This window comes from Ahaetulla prasina, chromosome 2 (assembly GCF_028640845.1).
Source record: "Ahaetulla prasina isolate Xishuangbanna chromosome 2, ASM2864084v1, whole genome shotgun sequence".
Classification (NCBI taxonomy): domain Eukaryota; kingdom Metazoa; phylum Chordata; class Lepidosauria; order Squamata; family Colubridae; genus Ahaetulla; species Ahaetulla prasina.
The window spans coordinates 182,200,293-182,222,978 of NC_080540.1; the positions used below are offsets into that span (position 1 = coordinate 182,200,293).

General features: G+C 39.2%; 1 protein-coding gene across 10 annotated transcripts in view; it reads left to right on the forward strand.

Moving 5' to 3' along the window:
- The window catches only part of NFIX (nuclear factor I X), a 280,610-nt gene that overhangs the window by 134,501 nt on the left and 123,423 nt on the right, over window positions 1-22,686 (forward strand). The gene's annotated exons all lie outside the window — the stretch shown is intronic.

Below are 22,686 nucleotides of genomic sequence, written 5' to 3' on the forward strand. Positions count from 1 at the left end.
GGCACCGGGACAGCACTTCGACCGCTTCGTTGGGGTGGTCCGGGGTGGAAAAGTACAGCTGAGTATCATCAGCGTACAGATGATAACTCACCCCGAAACCACTGATGACCTCGCCCAGCGGCTTCATATAGATGTTGAACAGGGTAGGCGAGAGAATCGACCCCTGAGGCACCCCACAAGTGAGGCGCCTCGCGGACGACCTCTGCCCCCCTGTCAACACCGTCTGCGACCGGTCAGAGAGATAGGAGGAGAACCACCGATAAACGGTGCCTCCCACTCCCAATCCCTCCAACCGGCGCAGCAGGATACCATGGTCGATGGTATCAAAAGCCGCTGAGAGATCTAATAGGACCAGGGCAGAGGAACAACCCCTATCCCTGGCTATCATACCTTTGCTATCACAAGCTGTCCATACAGTACAGATTTTTCTAAATCCATTTTAATAGCCAAGATGAGGTCGTGGCCTGATCTTATTCCCTACTCAGTATTGAGACATTGACTCCATTTATTCTTTCTCTTTTTTTACTTCATCTCCTACTACTTTTCCTGCATTCAGTAACCAGATGGCAACTCCATTTTCTGTCATCATACCATAATTGAAGTCTCTCACTTTCTCTAAATCAGCAAATGTAAAGTTTCCCACATTCATACATTCCTCAATGACCCACTGAAGAGCAAAAAACCTGTTCTACATCTCTTTGGCTGCAAACAGATACACTACATTGCCTAAATTTTGTTCACTGCCACTTTTTGAACTGTTGCAATCAGAATTTTGCCAAACATATTCTCAGGCACACTTAAATGGATACTCCTATAGTTTAATTTTTTCCTTTGGATACATTAATGGCATTCTTAATTTTTCTGTTCAGTAGCGCATATGCAGTTTTCAAATGGCCATTCTATACACAGACCACATCCATATTTTAAGATATCTTCAGTTATACCATCCACACATTCAGCCTTACATTTTCAACTTGTCACAAGATTGATGACTTCCCATTCATTATTTATTTCTTGTAGATTAATATTTATAGCACTTGTTTCAATTCTACTCTTAGACACATTCAGTATGTTTTAATTATGGTCACAGTAGGCTTTTTTTTAAATTTTAGTCCTTTCACATTGGTGAAAGACCCCTGATTTTATTTTCCAAATCACTCTGCATTATTTCTGTCTCTTTTAAATAAAATTGTTTCTTGTTGTCTGATGATATTCTTTGCAACTATATATTTTTCTCCTGGTACACATTATATAGGAGGTTTTTTTTCTCATCATTTTTTGCAACATTCATTCTTTTATAGTATATATATCTTTTCCCCATCCAAAGCCTCTATTCATTTCATCATTGCCTTAAACATCCCTTGTCATTCTTCAAATGAGCATAACTCCATAAGCTTCTGTGACACTCAGTACAGCATCATTCTTTACTGTTCAATTTGGACACATTTTAGACCAATTATGTCCATATACCATAAGCACAAATTACAACCACTTTTATCGTAAGTATGTTATGATATTCTGTACAAGCCAGAATCTCTAATTTGCAGACTGCTTTTGTAAATAAATGTATTGTGGCACACATTCCTTGTTTACATTCAGGACATGGATCTTAGTAAAAGGAAATGCCCTTGCTTGAAGAGGGAATCAGGGAAAGTTGATGACATTTTACTCCCTGAAGGAATGGACAGGACCCCTGGCATGACAGCTGAATTTTCTTTTGACTCTTTGAGGAGCACATCGTCTATGTGACCAAAGGGGCAACAGCTTAATTTTCAGGAAACATGGCAGGCCAGCTCTATGTACCACTGAAGATGAAAGTCTAGGATATAGCTGTTACTTTTCCTTTTCCATCAGGCACCTGCTGTCTACAGCAACTATCTCACTTCACCTAGTAGTACAACAGGCTCTGGAGAAAATAGAGGAATACTCTTTTTTTTGGTACAGTTCTCTGTGAAAGATTTCCTCTTTAATCAGTAAGAACTTTAATTTCAAATTAGTTGGCATAAGGGGCATGTATGGAGATGAGAACTCAAGAGGCATTCTATTTCATTCCATCCTTAGCATTAAACCTTGAAATTGTAATTTTATGATTATAAAACACTTTTATACATTTTAGAACTAGGAAAGGATTATTGGCCTTGAGAAGCCATAGGATAAATCGTGTGGGTTTATATTAGTGTGTTTGTATCAACAAAGTAGCAGAAATGTTAAATTGGAAATGTTGACCATGATTGATAAAGCAGCAGCCATAAAGGGCCATAGGGGAGAAAGGCTTAAATGGAAGGAACCTGCAAAATTTGGTGTGTCACATTTGTGTCCCAGACATATGCTGTGAAAGGTGATAGGCAGCGGTGGGTTTCACTTACCTTTCCTACCGGTTCGCTCGCGCACACGCCACTTCTGCGCATGCACAGATAGTTTTTGATTATGTCAGGTGGGTGAACAGAGCCTCCCACTGCTGCTGCTACTGGTTCTCCCGAATCGGGGTGAACTGGTAGCAACCCACCACTGGTGATAGGTCTTAGAAGAATTAAATGTGGAGGAGTAAGATGTTGTGTACACTGCTCTCCTTAATTGTCCATCACTGTCTGTCTTCCAAATGGTGTGCTGCTTGAATGGTGGTGCACAGGGCAGAGCAGTGGAAGGGAATCAGAGAGCCTCCCTGTTGCTTGAACAAAATGCAGTGTAGTGTTGTTAAAGATATATTTATTCAGGAAACTCCCTATGAGATGTCAAGTCAACACCTGTGGTGCCCTGACCTATGTCTGGTTGACAGAATTTGCTGGTCTTCCATAAAATGAAAGCAGGAGAGAGGGCAAGACCTGCTAGGCCTAAAAAAAGGAGGCCTTGAACTGAATGACTAGACAGCTAGTACAAGATTTATTTTCTGTGCTCTGTTACCCTGGGAAATAATTCCTGAAACCAAGGCAGGGATAACAGAGGAGGACAGAGGCTGTAGGATTTCTTCCAGCAGGATTGAGGCACAGCAATTTGGTTCATAACTATATATCATTATAAAGTGGATTTGATACTAAATATAAGATAAAACAGTAGTATAAAATAGGGAAAAGAAACAGTAGAAATTAAGACTTGGATTTTGGTATATTTCTGACATTCTCTTCCACAATGTTATTTGACATACTAAATGCACCAAAACCAAGGCACTCTGTGATTGGGTATAGAACTAAGAAGAAGCTAAGAAGAGATGGCTTCCCTGTCAAGTAGAGATTATGAGACAGCACCTGACTATAATGAATGGAAATTAGTTGGAGATTCCTCACAGGACTGTAGTATCCAGCAGTTGATTCTCCTGCTATAAGCATTCTGCAATAGGTCTCGTTCATTAATAATTTTTATTCAGATGACAACATTTTAAAGAGGAGGATGAAGCCAGGAATCAGTATTAAACAGTGCGGTGACATTTTTTAAAATGCTGCCTGTAGAGAAGGGATACAAAGGGAGTTTTGTTTTCTACTCCAGACAACAATATCTATTTTATGAACTTGTAATAGTTCATTTTCAGTCAGGATAATATAGGAAAAACACATCAATAAATAATTAATTCAACATTCCCACACAACATCCCCATGTAGACTAGGCTGGGTTTGAAAACAAAGTTTTAATTAAATGCAAAGAACTGCAAAAAGAGTCTATACTTCTTGGTCAACTGCATTTCTTACTCCGCCAAGAAATTTGGTCACTTACTGTGTCTGGAAAAAATACCAAAAATACCAAAAAGCAACATAGAAAACATTACACTTAGACAATAAAATCAGATGTTTAGTTTCTACATTAGAAGTGAATAATGCCAAATCCAGAGAAAAGGAATCCTAGATAAGCAACTGCAGGGTGTAGAAAGTACCAAAAATTTTCAATCCAAATCCAAAATGAGTTATAAACCACTTGTTTCACAAAAGATATTGTGTCTCATCGCAGTGCTGAAATTGAGAGGAATATAAACTATTCATCTTAATATTAACAGAAGCAACATGCTATTTTCCATCATGGTTTAATGAGCAGAATCTGATCTTAGGAAAGATAGAAGATTGTCAGAATTATCATTATGCAGTCATTCATTATAAAAATGAAATTTTGGCCAAAGTAGACATGATGATGACAGATGTATCTTTTTTAAAACATTTTTGCCTTTTCCACATACATATTTTTATATCAATAAAATGACACCACCAAAACCAAATGGCACCGACAGTTGTCAAGGTCTTTCTGCTACCTCCTCCCCCTTGTACTTCTTAACCTTTTTCTTTCATTCAATTCATTAACCAGGATGGCAGAGATAGTTGAAGTAATTTCTATCTGCTGCTTACTCTCTGCCAGAGGATATGCTGGAGCTACTGTAACATCCAGAGAGCTCAATTTCTAGATCTCACAATATCTGATCAGACGCCTAAGATTTTAGAGAGGTGTAGTTCTTGCGGGATGTTATAATTTGCCTAGAGTCATTTAGAGTTGGGCGGCATATGAGTTTCATAAATTATTATTATTTAGTATGTGCCTAGAATATGTTGCAGATAATTTGAGGAGGATGGAGACAAGGATTTGGACAACAGTCATCCCATGAGTAAAATGCTACTTCCAGGCACTTTTGGATTAAGTTGAATTTCTAGATTCATTTTATTGTTCTTTAAGTATTGGGTTGCTGACAAGAAATTTCTTGGTTGACCTCTAACACAAAGACGAAGTACAACTCTCTTGATTTTCTTGGACATCTCAACCCATCGTTATCTCTCAAGAGGCCTTGATGTCTAGGAATGATTTTTAATAGTTTAACATAAGTAAATTTCTTGCAAAAGAATCATGTGTCATATAACTCTGTTAATCTTTGAAAGTACTGTAGTTCAGAAACTATATTAGTCCAAATTAGACAATGAGATCCTAATTGAGAGAATTTTTTCCTGGCAATTATTCATAATACTGATGCTGATATCTAAATCCCTGAATGCCATCTCCCATAACTGCCTGCCTTGAGTCAAGAGGACCTTTTCTAGATGCATCCAAAAATGAAGTTAGGTTGGTGATCACAAGTGAGAATAACTTTACCAAGTGGAGCCCACTTTTGTGTTTTCTCAGTGCTAGCCTAGGATAAATTTCTCCCCCCCCCCAATTTTATTTTATTTTATACACAAACACATAATACATCAGTCGTTCAATGTGTCATCTAGGTGTTTCTTCAGTGACTTCTTCTTATTACTCCTCCTATCTCCATCCTATCTTATCCTCCTATCCTCCTTTCTTCATATTTTCCATTCCTTTTGTTACAATATTCTCCCCACAATTCATTTATTGTAACATTCTCTTATTTACTATTAATATATTTATCTATATTTCTTCTCTAACCAATGGTAAAATTGTCTCCATATCTTAAAATATTCCGTATCCTCCCTTTCCTTAATTATCAAAGTTAATCTATTCATTTCTGCACAGTCTAAAATTTTCTTAATTACTTCCCGTTCTTAAGGGATTTTCCCTAGGAGAAATTTCAAAAAGTGGGTGTACAATAGGATGGAAAATAGGATGATGGAGTAGGCATTACCTGTTGAAACTGGGGAAAGGGAGGCATTGATGAATGAATGGATACTTTATTTGGATTAGACACACAAGGAATTTGTCTTTCATGCAGATGCTCTCAGTGTACATGCAAAACAAAGAATCATCATCATCATCATCATACCAAGAAGAGGGAGGAGTAAATAAGGATAAAAAAATAATACTACAGCCATATTATAGAAATGGCTTATTTTTCTACAGTTACTAAAATAACTTTGAATTCCAAAAGGGCTTTGACAGTAGAATTTCTTTGAGATTTAGGATTAGAAAAACCCAGATTAAAAACCCAGATTTAGGATTAAAAATTAAAATTAAAAATTAAAAAAAACAGATTAAAAACCCAGAATAAAACCCAGATTTAGGATTAGAAAAACCCATCTCTCATCTATCAACGTGATAGGTGATAGGTGTAGTTTACAGAACAGTACCAATGTTGATTCAGTAGAAAAGTAGGAAAGTAGAGATGTGATCCCAGGAATGCCTAGATCGCAGCCCTCATGATTACTTCAAGTTGTGATTGATTTTAAGTTAGAGATGCAAAAACTGTGTCTCTCCAAATATTATTCCCATTCCCCAACAATCATAGTCTGCTTCACCAATGGTTTGAGATGATAGAAGTTGTAGTCTAATAGCAAAGTAGAGGATCGCCCGTTTCTCATTGCCTGCTCTAAATTGTGACAGAAATTCATGGCATGAAATCTTTGCTTGCATTGGAGAGGGAGGGGAGGGAGGGAGAGGGTGGGGAATGGACGAGGCCTTTCCCCAGGACTTGTGCAGAAGAGGAAGCCTCACTAAAACTAAGTATGGAAATGGAACATGTGGAAACATTTAAAAGTTTTGAGGAAAATATGTATATTGGGGTGAACTGGAGGGAGAAAAACGGATTTTTCCCCAGCCCCAATTTGTAAAGAAACTGCCAAACTTATATTTTCATAGAAAATTGAAAGGTGTGTGTTCTGTGCCTGCTGTCTCATCTGCCATCTTTTTGCAGCTCAGAATAATGCCACTATTAGTCAGATTTTAGGAAATGATGAGGGGGAAGAAATTGATGGCCAGAAAGTTGGGGCGTGAATTTTTTTACTATAGGCAAGATATAGTTTGACAGTCAAGGGCTGTTGAAGAACAATTAATAAACCTAATTAATCCTGAACTAGCGGGAAAGGTATTTAGAAGATCCAAAACTGATTAGGTATACAAAACCTGCAGTGGTTGGAGGTCAGAGATAAGTGGGAACACTGACACCAGAAAAACATTATGATTAAGTATGAAGTAGCATTTTAGGAACTGACTTTATGTGGGAGGAACCCTAGGGTGAGCATTATAAGAGAAGATGAATCAACATCTGTGGAATCTGGAAATCACTGCCTTAAAAATGTGCAGCAGAGAAAAGGAATCTGGGATTTCAGACTGGAATGCCATGACAAATATTTATGTCAGAGAATTTCACTGGAGCAGGAGGAAAGAATGAAATTTGTTTAAGAAATAATCTGTGCATTATTATTTGGTTGGTTGATTGAAATCAGTATGTGAAATCCAGATTTAACAGAATAACAGATTTGGAAGGAACCTTGGAGGTCTTCTAGTCCAACCCCTTCCTTGATCAGGAGACCCTACCATTCTAGACAAATGGCTATCCAATCTTTTCTTTAAAACTTCTAGTGATGAAGCACCTACAACTTCTGGAGGCATTCCAGTGATTAATTGTTCTCACTGTGAGGAAACTTCTCCTTAGTTCTAGGTTGGATATCTCTTCAATGTTGTTCCATCCATTATTTTGTGTTCTGCCCTCAGGCTTGGAGAATAGGTCGACCTTCTCTTTGACAGCCCCTCAAGTACTGGAAGGCTACTATCAAGTTATTCCTAGTCCTTCTTTTCATTTTACCTAATTCCTTTAACCTTTCATCATACAGTTTGGCCTCCAGACCCTTCATTAAATAGATTAACAGAGTTGGAAGGGACCTTGGAGGTTATCTAGTCCAACCCCCCGCCCAAACAGGAGACCCTGCACCATTTCTGACAATTGGTAGTCCAATCTCTTCTTAAAAGCCTCAAGTGATGAAGCTCCTACAACTTCCAAAGGCAAGCTATTCTGTTGGTTGATTGTTCTTAAGGTCAGAAAATTTCTCCTTATTTCCAGGTTAAATCTCTCCTTGTTCAGTTTCCATCCATTATTCCTTGTCTGGCCTATAGGAGCTTTGGAAAATAGTTTGACCCCTTCCTCTCTGTGGCAGCCTCTCAAATATTGGAACACTGCTATCATGTCTCCCCTGATCCTTCTCTTCACTAGACTAGCCATGCCCAAAACGGGATGCAGTATTCTAGATGCGGTCTTACTAAGGCTTTATAGAGTGGTATTAATACCTCACTTGATCTTGATTGTATCCCTTTGTTAAAGCAATTTAGGACTGCATTGGCTTTTTTGGTTGCCCCTGCACACTGCTGACTCATATTTAGCTCCATATTTTGTCCACTAAGACTCCAAGATCCCTGTCACAGTTACTGCTATTAAGCCTGCTTTCACCCAGTCTATATGTGTACTTTTGGTTTTTCTTATCTAAGTGTCTGTCAAGATCCATCTGGCTCTCGAGCTTATCTTCTAGGGTGTTAACTATTCCTGCCAGTTTAGTATCATCTGTATAATCTTTGATGCTCTTCTCTGCACCCTTTCTAGGGCCTCAGCACCTTTTCTGTATGGTAGTGATCAGAACTGGATGCAGTATTCCAATGGTGGTCTCACTAGTGCAAGTATAGAGCAGTATTATCACTTCATTTCCTCCTTTGATGCAGTCTAGGAGTGTATTGAACTTTGTTCTTCCCTCCAATGAGACAGATTTCCTTGCTGAAATTTTTTCCTGTTAATATGCCCTCATGACCATTGGACTTGTATAATGAGGGCATGGATGGAGGACAAATCATCCATTAATGATTTCTCCTTAAAATTTGTTTATTTTTCTTCAACTCTTTTCAGCCTGCCTTTATCCATCCTTCGGATAGTTTCTTAGTCTTGTACTGCTTTACTGAAGAATTTAAGAAAATGAAATAAAAACCTGCTAAATCAAACAAAACCCATCTACTCCACTATTATATAACACCCTAACTATGATTAAGGTAAAGGTAAAGGTTCCCCTCACACATACATGCTAGTCGTTGCTGACTCTAGGGGGCGGTGCTCATCTCCGTTTCAAAGCCGAAGAGCCAGCGCTGTCCGAAGAAGTCTCTGTGGTCATGTGGCCGGCATGATTCAACGCCAAAGGTGCACGGAACGCTGTTACCTTCCCACCAAAGATGGTCCTTATTTTTTCTACTTGCATTTTTACGTGCTTTCGAAATTGCTAGGTTGGCAGAAGCTGGGACAAGTAACGGGAGCTCACCCCGTTACACGGCAGCGCTAGGGATTCGAACCGCTGAGCTGCCGACCTTTCGATCGACAAGCTCAACGTCCTAGCCCCTGAGCCCCTTTATATATATTTGTTCAAATGTATTTTTTAATATATAATTATAAATATATAATATATATAAATATAAAAATATATTTGAACAAATATATATTTGTTCCTTTCCTGATAAAATAAAATGTTCATTGTTTATTACAACTAGCCCTATGTTTTTGCAGTTATTCTCTGGAACTCAAAGAACCCTTTCTTAATTGCCAATTGAGATGCCACCAATATATATATATATGAAGTTAGAAGTATTACTAAAGTGTGCATCACTTCACAGTTGTATACAGTGAAATACATTTGCCATTTAGTAATCTTTTCCACTGTGAAGGTATCAGTTTGGAATTCTTCACTACTCTTTATTAGTTTAAACACAAAAACTTTTGGAGTCACTGGCAAACTAGAAAAATCAGCAAATATGAAGCATTGGTCCCAATACAAATCTTTGGGTCTTCCATGCTTGTATCTGTCAAATTCAAGAAGCAATCGTTTTTTCTATATCATGCTTTCTGCTCTTTAACCAGTTAATGATCAAGTATAATCCTTTGATTACTAAATTTGCTCAGGAGAGACTTTGGCAGACTCAGTAAACATTAGTTAATGTTTACTCAAACATTGTAAGTATTATCTATATCTTATCTATATAGATAAGTTCTTTAATCTTATCTATTGTTTTTGACATCTTCAGACATCTCCAAAAGATTAGTAATTTAGGACCAGCTTTGCAGAAATCATATTGCTTGTTCGACAAGATTTGACTATATCTAGAATGACCAGTTTTTTGTTTTTATTGAAGCTGATTTTCTCTTGGAAGTCATTTGTAGATATGTTTTTTATGTATATAATAACAGAGCTCCAGTAAATGCAGGTAGTCCTTAATTTATGAGCACAATTGAGACCGGAATCTTCTGTCATTGAGTAAAATGGTTGATAAGCAAGACTGTGTGACTGCTTTGCTCAATGATCCTGGCAATCCCAGTTGCAACTGTTAAGTGATCTCCTGGGTTGTTAAACAGACAGAGCAAAAGAGTTGCCTGCCAGAGAGACTCAGACCTATATAGGGCCAAATCCCTCCTACAGGCTGGCTGGCACCAATGCTCTGACTGGCTAAAAAGAGGCTGACTAAAAAAAGTCCATCCCAAAATCTAAGTAGGATTTGGGCATGGAATATCTGCAGCACAGGCCATTTGCAGCCGTCCCCTCTGGTTTTGGGGGGCCAGCTGCAAATGCCACATGCTGCAAATGCTCTGTGCTAAAATCCTACTATGATTATGGGGCGGATCTTTTTCAACCAGTCCCCAGAAAATAGAGGGAGACAGCAGTGACTTGCAACCTTCCCTGCTAGCTTCCCTTTTGGGGAGAAGGGCATGGGTCATAAGTCCCTTCATTCATGCTATCATTCAGTGCCTGGACATTGGGCTAGGAATGACAAAGTAATGGAGAAACAGTTTGTCATGGAGTGTGTTTTCTATGCAGCATTTCAGTTGTATGTGTGTGTGTGTGTGTTTAATGTATCTGCACTTCGTGATTTGTTGTGTTTACTTAGGGGAAATCAGTGATTTTCTGATTTTGGGCTTAGATCTCACTACTGGCATGGAGCAACATGTTATTTAGCTTCACTAATTTCGTTTATGTGAAATGAATATTTTGTAACTGACCACTCCTCATAATATTCTGTGCATATTTTGCATGGCCGTTTCATCTTGGCAACCAAGCAGCTCTTTCAAAATTTTACATGTATAGGTGGAGTCCCCCGATGAAAGGAATTGCATAGAATTACATAGAATCATAGCGCTGGAAGAGATTTTGGAAGCCTTCTAGTCCAGCCCCTTATACTTCCCTGAACAAACGGTCGTCCAATTTATTTTTGAAAACCTCCAGCAACGGAACACAACTCTGGGAAAAAGGCTGTTCATTAATTTTTTTTACTGTCAGGAACATTCTCTTTATTTCTAGGCTGGATTTCTCTTTAATGAAATCTTCCACCCATTGGTTCTTGTCCTGCCCTCAGGAGCTTTGAAGAATAAGTCAATCCCCTCTTCTCTGTGACAGTCCCTCAAGTACTAGAAGACAGCTATTGTGTGTCTTTTAATCCTTCTTTTTGTTAGGCTAGACATACTTATTTCACTTAACCATTCATTGTATAACCAAAAGGTGCTTTTTCAAGAGGCAACTGGACTTTCTGGTTTTTCTTTGAAAACGTTTTGCTTCTCATCCAAGAAGCTTCTTCAGTTCTGACTAGAGGGTGGGGAACGGAAAGCCTTGCAGACAGCTGGTCATTTGCATTCTTTTAGAGTCATTAAGGCCACCTGGAGGTTTATCTTTGTCGTCAGGGTCACCTGAGTAGTGCAAATGGGTGTAGAGTCTTCTTGGAACTGTTGAAAGGACTGTGTTGTAGACTAGAGATAGCAAATGTCATATTCCTCAACCTTTGTTGAGAGAGGGCTGTACAATTTTGACTTAGATGGCCTCTTTTACCCCTCTTTCAAACCAGGGGTCCTCTCTGTTCAAAGTCCAAATGTGGACTTTGCTGTCTTCAAAAGAGTGGCCTGTGTCTTTTAAATGTAAATGGACTGCTGAATCTAGTCCTGATGGGTTTGTTCTCCTTTGTTGTGCCATGTGTTTATGAAGTGGTTGTTTTGTTTTCCCAATGTGAGGAAGCAAAGCCCACATTTTGGACAGAGAGAACTGCTGGTTTGAAAGTGTGGTCAAATATTTACAGCAACATTTTCCATATTGGTGCTCTTCATAGATCTTTCTTCCTTTACTACACAAGAAAATGAGCTGACAGAGAATTAGTTTGAACTAATTAGTTTAAACTAAGAGAAGAGATAAGTGCAGTGGTGGGATTCAGCCAATTTGCACCAGTTCAATAGAACCGGTAGATAATTTTTTGCCAAGTTTGGCGAACTAGTGAGACATGTTCCAGAAAATCTGTGTCTTCTGGAATCCGTCTTGTTTTCATTCAATTTACTTACCACCTTTTCCCAGGTGGGGAAAAAAAAAAACCCCTCCCCAAAAGTCCAAGAGAGGAGCAACAGAAACCTTTGATCACATCACTCAGGTGAAAACTGTCTTAATTTACAGCAGGTGGCGAGACAGGGCTTGTGCATAAGGCGGCAGCCCAGGGCCAAAGCACTGGCAGAGTGCTAGAGGGTCAGGGAGGGTGCTGAAGCAAGAGGGCATCCTGCCTGCAGCGCCCATGCCAGCTGCCCCTTCCCAGCCAGAGCTGGAATGCTGCCGTGTTTAAGTGCCGGCCTTCCCTCTTGTGGGCCTGGGCAACTGCTGGAGGGGGACAAGCCCATTTCAGTGCCTGGCACCCAGATGGCCTTGCTTTCCCCAAGCATTGTATGTAATAAATAATAAATATAATGTAAATGTAATATAATATAATGTATATAATATAATGTATATAATGTATATAATGTATATAATATAATGTAAATGTAAATGTAATTTATAAATAATAAATATATAATATAATAATATAATATATAATAATATAATAATAATATAATATATATAATATATAATATATAATATATATAATATATAAATAATAAATGTACATTATATAATATAATGTAAATGTAAATGTAAATGTAAATAAATAATAAATAATAATTTCTTTGCCTACCTGATTTCCAGGTCCATCATGTTTCTCCATCGCATTTCTCGCCATTATGTGCAGGGAAATAAAAGTTTGCAGGACTAAAAAAAAAATAATTAAATCAATCAATTCCAATTTCTCGCGCAAAAAAAAAAAAAAAGGATCTTGTGAAGTTGGATTTTTTTTTTTTTGTCTCACAAACTTGTTTTCCTGCACATGTCAGCGAGAAACATGACGGGGAAATGCGATGGACCTGGAAATCAGGTAGGCAAAGAAATGCTTGGGGGAAGCGAGGGCATCTGGGTGGAGGTGGACAGGGCCAGCTCTGCAGTGCGGCACTACAATGGGGCGAGAGAAGTCAGGGTTACCCCCACCCTCAGTGCCCTCTGGGAGTTGGGGCTGCCACGCCCACACACACTTGCCCTTTCCTTCCTCCCCTCCTTCACTGCCGGCCATTCGTCCATTCAGCTCCTTTTTTTGCGGGTGTCTGCCAGAAGGATTTGCCTTGTCACCCCCTTGCGAGACTTGTTGGTCCCTGCCCAGCTCCTTCACTAGTATGGCTGACAGAGAGCCAAGATCTGGCTGTCTGTGGAATGATCCTTTCCAAGACCAGCCCAACCCACAGTTTTTGAAGCTCAGGGTGGGCATAGCAAAAGCAGCTCTCCGTGGGCAGTGCTCACTAGGGGACCCAAGGGCTACAGGAAGGGCTGGGGAGGGGAGAGCTGTATGAAGGGTCCACATGTGTGAGAGATTGCTGCTGGTCAACTCCCCCCACCTTGCGTGGGTGTTCTGACCTGGCTCCCAAACTCAACAAGCCCTTTGTAGTTAACAAAACATTCCCTTTATTAGGAGCACCAGCAGCCACTCTCTCATAGCAGGCTATGAAGTCTCTAAGTCCTGTGGGAAGTGATACTCGCTGCCTTTCCTCCAGAACTGGTCCAACACACCAGGAGTTTCTCTCTCTCTTCCCACACTTGCAAAGAAAGTCCTGGAAGGTGCGCTTGCTTTTTTCCAGCAGCAGAGACAGAAACACATGCTCAGAAGGCGCTGCAGATTCCAAGAAGGATTCTGATAATTTTCAGACAGGATTCGGAAGTGGCGGACCAGCAGTGAGATGAATAGTTGTCTTCCACATCTCCAGCCCCTGCCTTTTATCCCCAGAGCTAGCAGCTGTGGCTCTTCCATCTCAAGGACCGGCCGATAGATTTCCACTGCTCTCCTCTTCTCTGCCTTCTGTGCATCCAGGCATCGGCACTGGACCCAGCTGTTCCTCCTCTTCCTCATCAGCCACCTCCAGACCTGGGAGCTGTTGACTCTCCATCTGAGTGCTGATGGATGGCCCAGGCTTCGCCTCTTTCTCTATCACTGACAGCTCTATTCCCTCTTCCGCCTTGGAGTTCTCCGATTGCCTTGATCCTGGCCCTGATTCCCATGCTGCCTCCTCATCTGATTTGGTTGCTGAAGGGGTTGGCAGCCGACAGGCCACAACACTGGGTGAGGCCTGTGTTTTCAGCACTGTTGCTAGCTGGACTGATCTGGATGTCTCTGAAAACAGCAAGAGTCAAATTCTTTAGACTCGGGCGATCAAGTTGCTTTTGAGACCACCACCATTTTTACAGAAAGGCCCCTTCCCCCCTCCCCAGACTTCTAAAGCAGACAGGTAGGTGGCAGTGGTTCCTATTTATGCAACTGTAATCTATGAAACTTGCCCTTGGCAATTCCCTGCCCCGTTTTGGTAGCTGTGTCATGTGTTCCGAATGGCCGTATAAAACCTGTAATACCTGAGCAACGATTTTCTATTACCAACAGAAAAAAATATTGGTAACCGTAACCCTATTACAGGGCATCTGGGTGGTGGTGGTGGGTGGGGCAAGCTCCACGGCACAGTGCGGTGCTGCAGTGGAGAAATGGACAACTGAGCAGCTGGCACAAGGGAGGGAGGAAGCTGCTTTTCCTCTTTCTTCTCCCTGCTCCTCCTCTTTCCCTTGTGCCAGTTGCTCCATTTCCCTTTTCTCCATTGCAGCTCAGCGCCCAGGATCCACTTTGAAGGGGGGGGGTTGACGGTAATTTAACAACCAATTTGCCCAGTTTCAAGTTGGCCATTGTGGGAGGCTCATCCTCAGTAGTGGGTTCCACTTATCTTTGCTACCGGTTTGGAACTGTGAGCGTGTGCATGTGGTTGCTTCACTTGGGTGCGGCATTTCAGTACATGTGCAGAGCATCCATGATGACATTAGATCAGGTGGGTGGAGCCTCCCACCACCGCTACTTCCGGTTCCACCACTGCTCATCTGGCCTGTGCAGCGGAGCTGAAGGACAGGGATGGGCCATGTCTCCCACAATGGCCAACCTGACCCTGGGCGAACCGGTTGTTAAATTATTTAAATCCCATCACTGGATTAGTGAATAATAGAAGATATGTTAGTTTTCCCCACCACTCAAAATAATACATACAAGATTACAATATGGCAATTTTAAATCTATTTTATAAAAAACTTATACAAGAACAACAGAAGTAATTTATAATTCAAAGACTCAGTTTTCCAATTTCAGTTATTTATGAATGTTTCCTATCACTGTGACAATGAAGGGTCATGTACTTAATTCTTAAATACATGTCAGCTGTTACACATTTTCCTTGCTTTTCCTCTATGCATATCCTTGGTAATCATGCTCTGGTATGTGCACTTGTTCTTTCTTAATTGCTGATTTCATGCATCATTATTACTAACTGCATAACAGTTAGTTGAATGCATGTTATGAAATTTGTTGAATTAAATAGTCCAAATATTTTAAGGCATATGCTTGAAGTAGGAAGTAGATGGGGAGGCATGGCCAGGCAGATGCAGATATACAGCTATCTGAAATATTACTAATGATAGGAAATAAGCCTACAATGCTCTGTGTGCAAATTCTGCCACTCCGCTGTATTTACTTTTTTTCAGAAAAAATTGCTGGTACTTTTATCCACGTGAAAAGTTCCTGTATATGTTTAATGAGTGCTTTATGTGACTTAAACTGTTAGTCCATGTTCCATGTAGGAGTGTTGGCAGTACCAATCTCAAGGAAAGGGTCTTTCCCCACAAGCTATGGAACGTAAGGTGCTTTCAAGCAACTGGAGATATCAGGAAACTTTATGTATACAATGTGCCTTCTGCTACAGACATAAGCCATTTCAGCAAAACTCAGAAGCAGCTCTTACCCATAAAGCGGTAGCTAATAGAAATGTTGCAAACAGTTTATGACAAGATTATTGAAATACAAAGATAATATAAGTCATTGCTACAAATAACAGAAATCTCAAATGAAATAAAATATTTTAATCAAGAAGGAAACACACCTAAGGTTCTACTTTTGTCATGTTCCGATGTCCTTTGTCTATTCATTTTAGAATTATGAAGTTGGATTTAATGAACTAAAGATCTATGTGTGTGTGTGCGTGTACATATGCACACATTTTTCCACACATTTTTCCAGTGGCTAGCCAAAATAATCTGAGCAATGATCAGCAATGATATTTAGGCTGAACTTTATTCTCTACAAAATATCTTCTAATAATGTAATTTAAAATGATATAGTGATTTTTAGAATGGATTTTTCTATTTCTGATATTTCTGCTAGATACATATATAACATGCATATCAGATTAAGATATCCTCAATTATTTTTCCCTTCTGTTTTCTCGGCAGTACAGAAAATTTAAGGTACAATTAATGGACGTTATTATATACCTCACTAATGTGATACAATTTATTAAAATGCTAGCCTCCTTCACTTCAAGAATCTAAAGTGAATTACAACATATTAAATTTATTTTTCATAATCTTATAAATATTAGTCTTTGCCTTGAACAATTATCTGCAAGGAAATAGTAAATTCTTTTCTCAGATACAATTTATAATATACTAGCTGATAACCCGGTGTTGCAGCTGCGGTCTGGCTTCTGGTCCTTGAAGCACGACCAAGGACCAGAAACCAGACCGCAGCTGCAACATTAGCCATTTCAAACCCCTCCAATCCATACATGCAGCAGACTGACACCTACTATGAAGATGTAGCATGACCACAAACACGAAGCCAAACAACAGCAATGCAGCTCACCAGCTCAAATCCCCCTGCAACTCAGACTAATCTGAGCACAACCAAGCCCCCACCCAAACAGGACACACCCCCAGCCAATCAGAGCACAAAACAAAACAAAACCCATCCAATCAGAGCACAGCCAAGCTCCCACCCAATCAGTTCAAACCCCCACTAGCAGTTAAAAAGGAAGAAACAGCTGCAATCACACATTGCTCCCAGAAGCACGAAGCTGAAGTATGAAGGTGACGAATGAGACTTCGTCGAAACGTCGCCAAGACACTTCCAATTTACGCAGGAGAAAACCCGAATAACTAAAGACCTACATATATATATACATACATACATACATACAGACAGACAGACAGACAGACAGACAGACAGACAGGCAGACAGACAGATAGATAGATAGATAGATAGATAGATAGATTAGGCTTTATCAGCATCAAACTACTCCAGTTTTCATAATACACTTAATTCTCATAAATTTGTTCTTAAAGAATTATAATATTTAATTTAATTTAATATTATTAATATAATTTATATCAATTATAGTATATTTATAGAAAAAATGAACACAAAATAATCTAGTGCTCTAAACCAGTTGCACTTCCAATGGTGGCATATCAGATGATCATCAAGATGATATGACTCACTCCACTCATAACATGACACAAGTAAGTTGTAGAAACTGGGTATGTCTAGTCAAAAAAAGAGAAGGACTAATGGTGACTTGATAGCAGTCTTCAATATTTGAAGGGCTATCAGAAAGAGGAGGGGGTCAACCTATTCTCCAAAACAGCTGAGAACAGAACAAGAAGTAATGGATGGAAGCTTATCAAACATAGATTAAGGAGAAACTTCCTAGCAATGAGAACAATTAATCAGTGGAGCAGCTCGCCTTCAGAGGTTGTGGGTGCTTCATCACTGGAGGTTTTTAAGAAGACACTGGACAGCTGTTAGTCTGAAATGGTAAAGGGTCTCTTGTTTGAGCAGGGGGTTGGACTGGAAGAGTCCAAGGTCCCTTCCAACTCTGTTATTCTGTATTCTGTTTCCCATTACTGTTGTTTAGAAATCATTTAAGTCTGAACTTTCTGCTTAGCCATCTTGGTGGATAGCCAGTGAAAGACATTAATTCTCTTGCATAAATTTGTTTAATTTTCCTTTGAACGTTTAAAGGGAGGCCTATCAAGACACCCAATCTCCCTGATTCTTTATTTAATATGGCTATATTCTATGATGCAAAGCTCTGATTAGAGTTATGATATAGTACATTTTTAGATTTAGGTTTAGATTAAGTACATTTTTAGAAGAAAAATATGTCCAATTTTTTAATCTTAACATTTCTGGATGTTTCTTTGAGATTTCTCAGTTGCATGCTATTCAGTTCCTTCTTTCTTATCTATGCACAGAATCCCAACAAAGACACAGAATGTTTAACTTGTTTCATCTTAATATTTTATTTTCAGAATAAACCATAAATAGTTAAGATTTATTTAAGTTAAAATTTTAAGTAAAAGATTTTTTTCTCTTTTCATAAACAAAAAACATTTATTTTTTCATAATAATGTAGATTCCCTGTTTTTTGATATTAGCCTCTTTATCAGGAATTCTGCATTTGCTTTAAATTCATGAATCGTTATATTAACTAAGTTAGGGAAAGAATAGTGTAACCATTTTGCTAACTTAACTTTTCAGTTCTGCTTAGTTATCTGGATAGTTCGTGTGTGTGTGTGTGTGTGTGTGCCAGGAAAATCCAAGGAAGACCAGGAAATCAAAAATACATCATTGAGGAATGCAATGGTAAAGCATTTTCTAACAAGAAGACTACATGTCCATGAAATCATCCAAAATTACTTGAACTGAAAGGAGAAGTTACTTTTGTACAGCAGCATGAAAAGAAATGGCTGAATTAGTTTCAGTCATAACATGGTTTTGGAAAAATATGGTAACGTTAAAGTAATGTAAAAGAAATACCATGACTTCTTCCATTCCGATTTCTTGTCAGCATTACAAAATAAGTTTCCTTTTGTTTCCTTTTGGGATGATTTTTTGATTATCCAGTTTACCCACTATCCAAACAACCTGGAATTCCAGGTGGTCCCCCATCCAACTTCTCAACAATCTGATTTTGTTTCATGTTTCAAGATCAGCCTGAGCCAGCTAGCGCTGTCTTTATAGGGAATCATTGCTGTTAAAACTGAGGAGATCCATGTCCAGACTACTTTAGAATCAATGCTGGATCTGTCTGATCTTGTGCCAGTTATATTTTCAAGTTTAGGACATAGAGTAATAGAGTTGGAAGGGACCTCAAAGGTCTTGTCCAATCCACAGCTCGAGCAGAAGACCCTATACCATTTCAGACAGATGATTGTCTAGCATCCTTTTGAAATCCTCCAGTGATAGAGCACAACTTCAAAAGGCAATCTGTTCCACTGGTTTATTGTTTTCACTGTCAGGAAATTTCTGCTAAGTTCTAGCTTACTTCTCTCCTTGGTTAGTTTCCAACCATTGTTTCTTGTCTTGCCTTTTGGTGCTTTGGGAAATAGTTTGACCCCCTTGTTTTTATAGGAGCCCCTCAAATATTGGAAATAAAATTTTGTTGATTTACTGCTGGTTTAGCCATATAGTATCTGAAAGCACAGGGAAATTTAGTATTTTCCATTGAAGCACATTGTAGGTGGTCCACTTTCCCATTGGTAGAAAACCAGCCATCTTCTAGCTCATTTCTGTCTCCGCACTCCAAGTGTAAAGTTTCAGCCATTGTAACATTGTTCCCCAAGAAGGGAAAACTCTGGAGTGCAAAATGGTCACATATTAAGTTTTTAACTGTTTTTGAAAAATTGAGGAGTGGAAACAGTGACTGAGTGGTGGTACCCTATTTTAATGCTCGATACTTAAGTATGTTCGTAACTCTCCTTTTGAAATGAATGGATTTAATTTTGATTGGACTGGATCCAGAAATTTTGTTAAAGCAGACTCACATATCTATTATTTCTTCCATGTCATTCCATGGGACTGAATCATAAAATGAGAAAATTATTCTTTTTCTTCCCTTAATAATGAACCTTAACTAACTATTCACACACACACACCATTTTGTTGGATTAATAAGGAACTAATTTAATCTGCCAAGAATAATTTGAGCTTCCTGCATTTGAATATTTATTTAATTATCAATATTACTCATCTTAAAGGAAAACTCATCATTTCCAGTTTAGATTCATCTTATTATTACCAGGCTTTTATTAATTATTTACTTATTTTTGACCAAACTGTCTTTAGCTGTATCCTAATAGACTATTCTTTGATATCTTTTTAAAATTAAAAGTTTTTCTGAGTAGATATTTAAAGAATGTTTAGTATCTAATTAAATTTTCATGTTAAACATTTTCCTGAATCATCAATTAATGATAAATTTATTGGACTTATTTTTCTTACTAGATACTGTTACACTGTTTCCCTGTTCATACATAGAATTACCAGCTTGTGGCTTTTACAAATCTTCCACTTAGCCAGATCATGGCCAACTCATTTACAGTATATCTAAAGGAGGGGTGCTCTCTGAGCTTGGTTATTTTCTTGCAGGGTTGTTTTATTACCCAAATTAGCTAACATTATCAGTCAGCACTGATAATGTTACTTAGTTTGGCTAATGAAACATCTGCAAGAAAACAGCCAAGCTCAGAGAGCAACAAGGACCTCTCATTTCAACCCTGAGCTACAAATATTCTCCTTTATTGGTACCATTACTAATTCTCCATTGCTATAAAACATGATGGACTAGTTTGATGTTCAGTTTATTATGTGCCCACAGCTCGTCTCTTTGTTTCTTATATACTTCAAGGCTATGAACAGCCCCCCCCCCAATATATTCTGCAAGAATAAGAAATGTATAAATTCCCATATGAATTAATGGGATGCCTTTTGTGTTTGTGTGAGCATATAAGGCTGTTTATAAAAGTCGGGGAAAGGGGACTGTGTTATTTGTTATTATTCATATTTTCATCCATCAACTTCTTTGAGAAACTCAGTATTGTATATATCAATCCCACTGAAATTCTCACAGGACTCTTGTGTCCTGATTGAACAAAAAAGACAGTTTGACCAACATCACTTAGCACATTTCACAGCTGAGCACTTAGACTCAGATCGTCTCGGTCCATTGGAGCCCCTTTGGTGATTTCACAGCCACCATGGAAGACCACTGTCTTTTGGATTGTGTTCTGAGTGCAGAATGTTACATTACCTGAAGGAACGATAACATTGTCCATCTAAGTCTAGGAAGCTGTAAGTTTCCATTGTACAAGAGCTTCATATGAAATATCTCTGCATGGGGAAAATTCAGTTAGAAAGCCATGGTAGTGCTATCGAAGAATGCCAGCTCAGCTGACCTGCAAAAGAAATAAAAAGGAGCAGGGATTTCACTTGTACAACATAGGTGACAGTGGAGGTGAGAGGTGCTGAGCAGGGATCAGAGCCATCTCCTGGGATCAGAGTGCTCAGGAGCTCTGTTTAGGCAGCCTGTACTCTGCCCTCCCCCTCCCTCTTTGCTGCCTGCCACGTGCCTCATTATTGCTGGAATTGTTGAGGTCGTGACCCCTGCCTCGTTCTCTATTGACCCCTGACCTCCCGAGACTAATCTGTGTCAACAGGCCCCCAGGGATGGAGAAACAGCTAGCACTGCAGGTGGAGAGGGAGGAGGGGTCTTGGAACTAACCCCCTCTGGCTGCAGGAATTTGGTAGAGGAAGCTAAGAGACAGGATGATAAAGGGCCATCCAAGATAAGTGGATGCATTGAAATCAGGCAGATTTAATCCCTTCTCCCAGCAATCTGCCAGGCTTTGCTTTTGTCTCTCTCCTTCCTCAACCTGTCCCTTCACAGCCCTTTTGTCTTTTCCTCTTACTCTTTTCACACTGGGCTTCTCCTGCATCTTTTCCTCTGTCCTGGTGGCTTCCCTTCCCCCTCCCATTCCTCTCGCAGTGAGTTTGCCCCATCTCTCCCTAGTGAGAGGACAGAGAGGGCCCTCTTGTGGTAGGATAATTCTGTTGACTTCTTGCTAAAATGCTGCCATTTTCCAGGGCAGCACCTGCCAAAAAAGAAAGTCTGCTGTGTCATCAACTCATGCCACACCAAAACAAAACAAACAAAAAGGGAGGGTTTTGCCTGCAGCATTGATATGCACACTAGAGGTCTGCTGATAAAATAACAGTGTTTCTTTCTGTTGCATCAAGTTCTGTTATATTATTATTATTATTATTATTATTATTATTATTATTATTATTATTATTATTATTATTATTCAGGGTAATGTATGAAACACTATTGTGGGGAACTAGATCAGTTTAGGTGGGTCATTTGTGGGCAAAATATTCACTCTTCTGCTTTAGACAACATAGAATTCTGAAATACATTTTAACTGATCTAGTGGGGCTTTTGTAATATACTGGTGTTAATCCTTTCAATTTTTTCTATTTGAAACAAGAATCCATTTTGCAAACTCCTCCATAGTAAAATTAAGTTTATTTTTATTTATTTATTTATTTATTCGATTTTTATACTGCTCTTCTCCCGAAGGACTCAGGGCGGTGTACAGCCAAAATAAAAACAGCAATAAAATTTCCAGTTAAAATACGAATTAAAAAACTTATTACACAATTGGCCTAAGACTTTAAAACATATAAAACTAAAAACCCATTAAAATTCATAATAGAAGTTTAAAAACCAAGAGGAATTTAAGCCAGCCCCGCGCGAATAAATAGATGTGTTTTCAATTCGCGGCGGAAGGTCCGAAGGTCAGATATTTGGCGTAAACCAGGGGGAAGTTTGTTCCAGAGGGTAGGAGCCCCCACAGAGAAGGATCTTCCCCTGGGGGCCGCCAGCCGACATTGTTTGGCGGACGGCACCCTGAGAAGTCCCTCTCTGTGTGAGCGTACGGGTCGGTGGGAGGCATGAGGTAACAGTAGGCGGTCCCGTAAGTACCCAGGCCC